The sequence below is a fragment of the Camelus dromedarius genome, chromosome 19, assembly GCF_036321535.1.
Source record: "Camelus dromedarius isolate mCamDro1 chromosome 19, mCamDro1.pat, whole genome shotgun sequence".
Taxonomy (NCBI): Eukaryota; Metazoa; Chordata; class Mammalia; order Artiodactyla; family Camelidae; genus Camelus; species Camelus dromedarius.
This window is the reverse complement of record NC_087454.1, coordinates 20,787,961-20,798,579: the sequence shown is the minus strand read 5'-3', so window position 1 is coordinate 20,798,579 and position 10,619 is coordinate 20,787,961.

Genomic DNA, 10,619 nt, shown 5'->3' with positions numbered 1-10,619 from the left:
TTGCTGCAATTGGCATTATTTTATTGTCATTCTAAGTGAAGTAAGCCAGAAAGAGAAAGAAAAATACCATACGGTATCATTTATATGTTGAATCTAAAAAATAATAAAAAACGCAAATGAACTCATTTACAAAATAGAAACAAACTCACAAACATAGAAAACAAACTTATAGTTACCCAGGGGAATGCGGTGGGAAGGGATAAATTGGGAGATTGAGATTTGCAGATACTAACTACTATAGATAAAGTGGATAAACAAATAAGTTTCTACTGTATAGCACAGGGAACTATATTCAATATCTTGTAGTAACCTATAATGAAAAAGAATATGAAAATGAATATATGTACATATATGTATGACTGAACAATTATGTTGTACACCAGGGATTGATACAACATTGTAAACTGGCTATACTTCAATAAAAAAATAAAATAAAATAAAATAAAATAAAATAAAATAAAATAAAATAAAATTGTGCCAAAAATATTAAAAGTCTATTAAAATACTAAAAAGTAAAAAGAAAAAGAAAATATTATGTCTTTCAATATTCATTTTTCTAAATATTCATGATCAGAAAATGTTGAACATGGGCAATATCATATAAGTAGATGATTTGGCATTCTCTGATGATAAGCTTACAGGCCACAGGACAAAATTTGAGAAGCAAATGGTCATGTTTGTATATGCTGAATTTGAAGTACAAGCAAGATGACCAAAAGAAGATGTTCTAGGAGTTGTTAAATATATGTCAGGAGCTCAGAATGAACGCTTAACATATAGGGAAGTTGGAGTATAGGGAAGTATAGGGAAGAGGTTAAGGGCTAGGATGAAGAGAAAGACCCTGTGATTGGCCTATGGCGACCCACAGAAACAAAAAAGAGTGCATGTTCATGGTAATCAAACAAGACTTCAGTGTCACAGGCTTAGTGACCATACATGTCCAATGCTGTGGAGGGTCAAGTTAGTTCAAGTGTCCAAGCAGAGCACGAGAGACCTGGCTAAGGCACTTCAGCAGACTGATGGGGTTTGGAGAGTGCATGGATATTAGGGAAGTGGAAGAGCTGAGTGTAGACCACTCTTCCAAAGAAACACTGACTGTAAAAGAAAGAAAGATATGACAGGATCTAAAACAGAATGCAGGTTAGAAGGAAGGAATTTAGTTTGTGCTTGCTTGAATAGCTTTGCTTAAATTTGTTTTGTTTTTAAATGGGAAACACCAAAACATATGTTTAGGTAGAAAGGAGAGCAGAACTTGAGAGATGGAAGTGATTGGAGAGAAGGTACTACAGGAAGTGATTATGCCTGGGAAAGAACAGAGGCCATGATATTTGAGCCCAGGATTGAAGCCTGAATAAGAAGATGCGTCATGGAAAAGCACTTTAAGGGAGAAGAATATCAGTTTACCAGTGGTTAAAATGCTCGCTTAGGCTGCATGTATGAGTTGACTAAAATAATCTGCAGGATTAATGCATCTGGTGGAGAGTTAATGCCACCAGAGGCCAAGACCCTGAGAGAAATACCCTGAAAGCAGAGGGAACAGTACACTCTGGAAAAGAGGGACATCTCCAAGAGCCTGAGATGATGAGAAAGGGCAAGACATTGTAGCATTGTTTGTGCAGGTAATCTTAGAAATTGTTCCAGTTGCACTTTTGCTTCTCAGTTATAATTATGCTCAGGATTTGCCACCATTTGGTCTTTTTGAGAAGGGAGCTTACACATTACTCACATATTACCATGTCCCATAAGGTTGGTATCTAAACAACCCCAGACTGAGCTGAGATTCATGACCCTGTTACTAATAACCAGTCACTAGCGATCAGTTAATAATGACCTCCATAGCCAATGCTTTCTTTCTCTCTGCAGAAATAACCTTCCAATATTCTGTGGGGTCCTTCTGATATTTTCTCTTTAGTCTTTTTGAAATTCCTTCCGACCTGCATTGCATATTTGTTTGTTAGGTTTCAAATTTTTCCTCTGATTACTCTTGTGCACCATTTTTATCATGACTTTGCCACTGAAATGTACCAATGTTTTAGTTTCTTTTTATGAACCCTAGAACATTCTTCAGTTTTCAAAACTGAAACACATAAAATATTTATACAGCAGATTACTCTCCCAGTGATAAGAAAAATAACTGCTCTGCAGTCTCACGGAATAAATTACAAAGGTGAACCAATTTATAGCCCCGATAGATATCCTTGCTAAGTCATCAGTTACGGCTGATTTACTTACTTTTGCAATTATTCTTGTCTGGGCAATAAAAACATTCATATGACTTTCTCATATTTTCTAAAGTTCTATGTTCAAAGATCAACAATATGCCAAGAAGGGAAAGAAGAGAAAGAGAATGACAGAAAGACAGGCTTCTTATGACACTCAGTAGAGAATTCATGGAGAGCAAATAGAGATGTGAAAATCTGCAAACGTTGGAAACAGATGTATGGATTAGTCTATTTGAACTACTTTGAAAATGTAGGTTGCAATAGAGTGAAGAAAATTAATAAATATAAAGGCATATGAAATTCATTCATTCAACTGCTCATTTGTTCTAAATGCATTTACTAAGTTTTTGCCATGTTTCACACTGTGCAAGTGAGTATAAACTAACAAAATTACAATAAGCTGGATATCAAGGAAATTGTTTTCTGAGCATTAGGAGGGACAAATAAATGATTGTCCTTTTATTTGACATATGATTTAATCCTATTGTTGAAAATACATTTTGAAAGAAATCAATGTACTTGGAGGAGTGTATGCCATGGCGGTTCCTCATCTGCCCTTATGAGAGGTGTACCTGACTCAGGTCCCACTGTGACACCAACAGATTGGGCCGTGGAGTTCACACTTGAGGCAACACAACACAAAATCAAAAAGTGAAAAAGTGCCAAAAACTGAAATGGAAGGAAAGTTACACAGAGGACTGACATACCCGAGGGAGACACAGGCTAGTCTCAACTAGGGAAGCTGAACCAGTTGTTTTTACCAATAAGGTTACGATTCAAAGCGAAAGATTTCTGAGTGATTTCCCAGAAATGCCTTTATCATTACTAACTTTTTTCTGGACTCCATAGTGAGTGAACAGTAAAGAAACCATCCCCCACCCCTGTCGTCAGCAAAAGGCCAAAGTCTCTCACCTGAGGAGCCTAGAATCACAGGGTTTTACTTAGTAGAAATTCCTGACAGTTTCAATGGAATTTTTATGGTAGGACTTGAGTGTTATTTCTGGCTTAATTTTTTCCCATTTGACTTTGTTTTTACATTGGTATGCAATAACAATCTCAACAGTAGTAAGAGAGTTAATAGCAATTATTAAGCTCATAGGTTAAGGGATGTGAAAACCACCACCTTACAAGGCTGGAGATGTAAAATTAAGAATCAGCTACCTTCAATGTCCCAGGTCGATTTTCCACAAACTGTAAGCTTAGTAAGTCTAGATTGCACAAAACTATACTGGCAGTATATACACACCATGCTTACTCTGAAAAAGGTAAAAGCATAAATCTAGAAAGTTGGTATAATAATAGTTCACTTAAATCTCTATGTTAGTCTCTTGAAATTAATAGTAATAAAAACAGGAAGGACAGCCATTCCTCAGAGGGTTTATAAATTTTGTTGTGTGTGTGTCAGTATGTGTCTTCATAGGAGCACACATATCAGCTTTATGTTCATGTCAGTTCATATTTATTACCATCATATGAACAAAGAGGAGTAAAGTGCAGTCCAGAGTCCCCTTCTCTGGTACTTCCTGCCCTTGGGCTGCTCTCCTACCTCCGCTGGTTACAGAACAGGGAGGAAGACAACTGGGTGGCCTGGAGCTTCCAGGTGCTAGGCTTCAGTGTTCAGAGGGGCCTCAAGAGGAGAGGAGAGGACACTGACACTGCTTTGTTGGAGATTCAGCCCGGTGAGTTAAAAACGAATTTTGTTTGCTGGGGAATTAGAAGTGGAGTTGGGGAGTGGGGGTGCGCGCGCGTGTGTGCGAAGGGCTTGAGAAAGGTCAATGTAGATGTGATGAATTTAGAAAAAAACAAAGGCCTAAATTTAGCGTTTTGACCCTCATGAATTGTTGATCTTTTCTTTCTTTCTTTCCATAGTTAGAAAACCTTCAGAGTTTTCTAGGAGACCTCTAGGAGAGCCGTGTCCTCTCCAACCTCGGGTCCTGGGCTCCCCCTCGGCACTCTGGTCCTCGGAACCTGTCTGGCTCTGTCTCTGTTGGTTCTATATCCCTCCCATGGTCTCTATGTCCTTCTTTAATATCTCTGTTCTCCTTCCATCATTGTTTGTCCAACAGGCTTTTTTTTTTTTCTCAGCTGAGAACACTCTGAGACCCATTTCTTTATTGTACCTCTTTCCCTAAACTCAATCCTTCATAAACAAATTAGGAAAATGGGACCTTTTTCTTATAGTCTTCTATTTAATAATACTGTCTAAAATAGGATATGAAAATCATGATAATATTACAATGCACGTAGAAAGAGTTCTGTAAGATTTAAAAACATAATTCTCTTCTTCTTATACAAATGCCCAAATAAAAGTTTTGTTTAAAAATAAAACAAAACAAAAGCAAAAGAACTGTACCAGTTAGGCTTTTGCTGCCTATTTTTTATCAGTTTGCTGTCGTTCCATAAGGAAATACTTTACCTGCAGAACTGGCCATATTGTACCATACATATTTGCCAGCTATTTTGTAAATATTTTCCCCTTTTGTTTCCTTCATTACACCCACTGAAGAATAAAATTTTAAATTTTGTTAAGGTCCAATTCATAATTTTTTTTGATTCAAGCTTTACGTGTTCTAAGAAATACATGCTTAGTCCAAAGTTGCAAAAAATTTCTCCTGTGTGTTTTTCCAGAAGATTTATAACTTTTGTATTTCTATGAAGCTCTATGAGCCTTTTTGAATTTTTAAAAATATCGTTAAGGTTAAGGTTGCTGATTATTTTTTCCCATGTGGCTGTCCAGTTGTTTTATTGAAAGATTATTCTTTCTCCCATTGAATGGCTTTGGCATCTTTGTTACAAATCAATTAAGCGTATACATATGGATGGGTTTCTGTATTAATCATTCAGGTACATTAGTCTATATATCTCTCCTAATGCTAACAACAAACTTCGGAGATAGCATAGCTTTATTGAAATTTAAAAAATATGTATATAAACCCTCCAACTTTTTTCTTTTTTTTTTTAATATTGTGTTGACTAGTTAAAGCCCTTTGTTATCAGACTGTGAATTACCACAAAAAGGCAGCTGGAACTTTGCTGAGAAATATGTGGATGCTATAGAAGAATTTGAGGAGAATCGACATTTTAACCATATTAAGTCTCACAATCCATAAAAAAAGTTATTTCTTTCTTTTCATGCTTTTTTAAATTTTTCATGCTTTCCTTAATAATCTGTAGTTTTCAAGGAAGAGATACTATATGCTTTTGTTACGTACATCCTTAAGTATTTTACATTTTTGCTAATAAAAGTGGAGTTTTCCATTTTTCTCTCCATTTTTATCATCGGTTTATTGTTACTGCATAAACTTAAATTAATTTTGCATATTAACATTGTATTTTGTGTCTCTGCTAAATATACTTATTAGTTGTTGTAGCTGCTTTGTAGATTCCCTAGAATTTTTTACATGTATATTCTACACATAATCTGCAAATATAGTTCTATTCTTTTCCTTATTGATTTTTATGTTTTTTTTCTTTTTACTGCAAGGGCTAGTACCTCAAGAAAATTATTGAGAAGAAGTGGTGAGAGTGGGCTCCTTTCCTGTTTTTCAACCTTGGAGGAAAACATTCAGTATTTCCCCATCAAGTACAACTTAAGCTTTAGGGTTTATCATAGACACCATTGATCAGATGGAGGAAATTCCCCTCTAGTCCTATTTTAATAGTATTTTTAATTTTTTGAACTATGAACAGATGGTGTATTTTGTCAAATGCTTTTGAAAAATCTTTTAAAGTGATTTTTTCCTTTTATTTTGTTAATATGATGAATTGCATTGACTGCTTTGAGAATATTGACCATTCTTGCATTGCTGAGATACATTCTGTTGATCCCAATCTTCTCATATATATTGGATTCAAAGTTGCAGTTTCTTTGTAAAGGATTTCTGTGTCTTTGTTGATGAGTGTTGTTGACGTGGAACTTACTTTTTGCCAGGTTTTGTTTTAGGAGTTAATACTGATCTCATGACCCAAATTGATAAATGTTCCCTCCTTCACTATTTTCTGCAAGAATTTAGTGAAAGGCTGGTGTTATTTCTGCTTTAAATGGTCAAAAGAATTCCCCAGTGAAATCACTGTTCTGAACTTTTTCTGTGGAAAGGTTTTGTTAACAAATTCTATTTCTTTAATAACTTAGGGATAATGACATTTTATGTTTCTCTTGCACCACCTGTAGTAAGTTGTATTTTCAAGAATTTTTAAAATTTAATCAAGGTTGTCCAATTTGTTTCTAGAAGTTGATAAAAAATATTCTCTCATTATCCTTTTAATATATACAGAATTTATAGTTACAGCTCCTCCTTTATTCCTAATAGTGATTTGTGTTATCTCTTTCAAAATTCTTGCTCTGATAAATGAGTATTTTATCAATTTTGTTGCTCTTAGCAAAGAATCAACTTTTGACTTTAAAATTTTTTCTCAATTATTGTCTCTTGTATTTTGTAGATTTCAGTTCTTTTGTGGAAATTGACAAGCTGGTACCCAAGCACTCAAAATAGTGTAAGTATTTCCTTTCTTCTACTTATACTTTGCATTCACTTTGCTTCTGGGGTACATTCTGCAATAGGTTGGTGTAATTATTGATATGGTTGGATTTACGTTTACCATTTCACATATATTTTTAATTGTCTCCTCTGATTTGTGTACTCTGTCCTCCCTTTTCATTTTCTTTTTGATTACTTGAACATTTTTAGGATAGGAGACTATTTTAATTTATTCTTTGACTTTTTAGCTTCAACTCTTTGCATTATTATTGTATATGTATTTTATTTAAAATATATAAACAGTAACAACATAGGTCCTTTTAGCTCCTCTACCATCCATAATTTGTGAAGAACACATAACAATGTTCTGTGTTTTTAAACAGATATGTACATCTCTGAAAGAAAAGTGGACTGTTTCATATATCTAGATATTTACTACCTCTGGTGCTCTTCATTCTTTTCTGAAGCTCTGATTTTTCTTATATTATTTTCATTTATTCTAAAGAATTTCTTCTAGCATTTAAGGTGTGAGTCTGATGGTGACTCTTACAGCTTTTAATTACCATAAAATATCGTTATTTGTCATTAACTTTGAAGGGTATTTTTGCTTAAAATAGAATTTTGAGTTGAAAACTATTTTTTTTAAACTTTATAGAGATATTGTTCACTGCCTTTGGCCTTCCAGAGTTTCTGATAACATTCTGCATTGCCAAATCATTGTTTTCCTTATGGAATATGTCACTTTTCTGGCTATTCTGAAGTTCTTCTCCTTATCTTTGGATTTTTCAGTGTCAATATTGTGTGTCTAAGCATGATGTTCTTCATATTTATCCTGTTGGGGATTCTCTGAACTGACTGGAACCTCAAATTGTTGTCTTTCACTAAATTTAGGAGGAGAATTTGAAAAAGAACCATTACTTCTTCAAATATGTTTCTGAGACAGTCTCTCTCCCCTTTCTTTCTCTTATTCCACATATCTATATGTAATTCTTTTCGCTATTGTCCCACAAGTCCCTTGGGCTCTGTTGTTTTCCCCCATCTTATACCTCTCTCTTCTTGGTTTGGATAATTATTATGTTCATGTTTATTAACTCTTTCTTTTGTTAAATTCTTTCTTCCATAAGCCTATTTATGAAAAATTTTTTATATTGTCTTTTTTTAGTTTAAAAATTCCCATGTGATTCCTTTTTGTATTTTCTTATTCTCTATTGAGATTTTCTCTTTGTATTCAAAATGAACATGTTTTCATTTATCTCATTGATCATAGTTATGATAGCAGCTTTAGAGTCATTGTTGGATATTTCCAACACTTAGTTCATTTCTGGAATGCCATCTATTATTTACCTTTTCTCTCAAGATAAAAATGTGTGTCACATTTTCCTAATGCTTCATATATCATATAATATTGGACTATAACATGGACAGTTTGAATGTTATGTTACAAACACTCTGAAATCTTTTATGTATTTCCAAAGGCTATTGAATTATTTGCTTTATTGGACAGTTAACTTGCTTAAACTCAAACTGCAAACACTGTGATGCCCAACTTAGATTTCAATTGGGACTTTGAAAGTCATTCCCATGTGCATGGTTGACAACTCTGAGGGATTTGGCATAAATGTGTACAAGACTCTGGGTTTCCCTTTTGGCTCTCCCCTATCCTGCATTCCTCTCTCATTCTCCTGTGTTCTTAGTTCTTTCTCTGGTTCCTATAAATAAAAATATGAGACTTTCTACTAGAATGTAAGCAACACTGCTAACTGGCCGCCTCAGGGTAAAGGCACAAAAATTAGAAAACTTGCTTTATGCTGGTCGCTTGCTTCAGGTTTTGACTCCCCAACAAATTCTGTCTGCTTTTGTTAACTCTCCAGGGCTCTCAAGTAGTTGCTTTTTATACTTCATTCAAAGTTTATAGTTACTTTCTGTGAGGAGGGTCAGTTTGTTAGTAGGCTAATTCTCCATTTAGAGGCAGACATTGCTTTAACTTAAACATATACCAGCCCACTTTATATCTGTCAAACTGATTTCCAAAATGTTCACTGTGACTTACCTATTGGCAGAAGGCTATGAAAATTCCAATTACTTCACATGTTTACCAAAACTTGGTACCTCAAAAGGAAATATGAATATATGTGGGTCACATGTGAACAATACACAAGTAACGTCTTACTCAATGGTGAAAAGCTGAAAAGTTTTTCAGATCAAATCAGAAATAAGACGTATGTCCACTCTTGCAACTTCTGTTCATTGTAGCTCAGGCATCTCTCTTTTTATTGCACTTTACTCTATTGTGCTTTGTAGATAATGCTTTTTTTTTTTTTTTTTTTTTTTTACAAATTGAGTTTTTGGCAACCCTGCATTGTCAGATTATGGTTAGCATTTTTTAGCAGTAAAGTATTTTTAATTAAGGTATGTGCATTTTTAAGACATAATTCTATTACACACTTAATAGACTACAATATAGTGTAAACATGACTTTTATGTGTACTGGAACACTAAAAATTTGTATGATTCATTTTATTACAGTATTTGCTTTATTGTGGTGGTCTGGAACTGAACTTGCAATATCTCCAAGGTATGTTTGTACTCAAAATCATAGCCAGATCATTAAGGCAAAAATAAATGAAAAATTAAAGAAGTAAAAGGCATCTGATCAGAAAGGAATACTTAAAATTGTCTCTGTTTGCAGACAACATAAAAGTGTATGTAGAAATCCATAAGGATTTCATAAGAAAATTGTTAGAACTAATACCTAAATTCAGTATTTGTAGGAAACAAAATCAACGTATAAAAATTGGTGGCATTTCTGTACAGTAATGACGAACTACCTAAAAAAGATATTTTAAAATGTCCCATTTCCAATAGCTTCGAAAAGAACAAAATACTTAGGAATAAATTTAGCCATGGATATGAAATATCTGTACACTGAAAATGATAATAATACTGATGAAAGGGATTGAAGGAGACACAAATACATAAAAAGTTATCTCATGTTCATGGATTGGAAGAATCAATTTTGTTAACAATCCATAGTACTCAGAGTAATCTGCAGATTCAATGTAATACTTGCCTTAATTACAGTGGCACTTTTTACAAAAATAGAAATAAGCATCCTAACACTTGGACAGAACCACAAAAGACCCCAAATAGCCACTGAAGTTTCAAGAAAGAAAAATAAAGCTGGAGGCATCAAACTTCCTCACTTCAAACTATATTACAAAGCTAAAGTAATCAAAGTTGTGTGATACTGGCATATAAACAAAGACAAGGACCAATAGAACATAATCATGAGCCCAGAAGAAACTCACGAAGGTAAGTTCAATTACTTTTTGATAAAGATGCTAATAATACACAAAGGAGAAAGAGTAGTCTCTTCAATAAATGGTGTAGGGAAAATTGGATAACCAAATCCAGAAAAATGAAATTTGAACCCTATCTTACAAATCAACCCAAAATTGATTAAAGACTTAAACATAAGATCTGAAGTCATAAAACTACTAGAAGAAATCATAAGGGGAAAAGCTCTTTGACATTGGTATTGGTGATGATTTGTTTGGATTTAACACCAAAAGAATTAAGTAACAAAAAAAAAAACTAAGTAGTGGACTACATCAAACTACATAGTTTCTGCATGCCAAAGGAAACAATCAGCAAAATGAAAAGGCATCTGAGAAAATGGGAGAAAAAACTGCCAATCATATATCTGGTAAGGTATTAGTATAGTAAGTAAATATAAAGAACTCAAACAACTCCATAGCAAACAAAACAAAACAAAACAAAAACTTTTAAAAAATTGAGCATAGACCCTGAATAAACATTTCTCCAAAGAAGATATACAAATGTCCAAGGGATACATGAAAATGTGCTCAACGTCTTAATCATCCAGCTAATGCAGCACGATATCACCTCACACTCATTG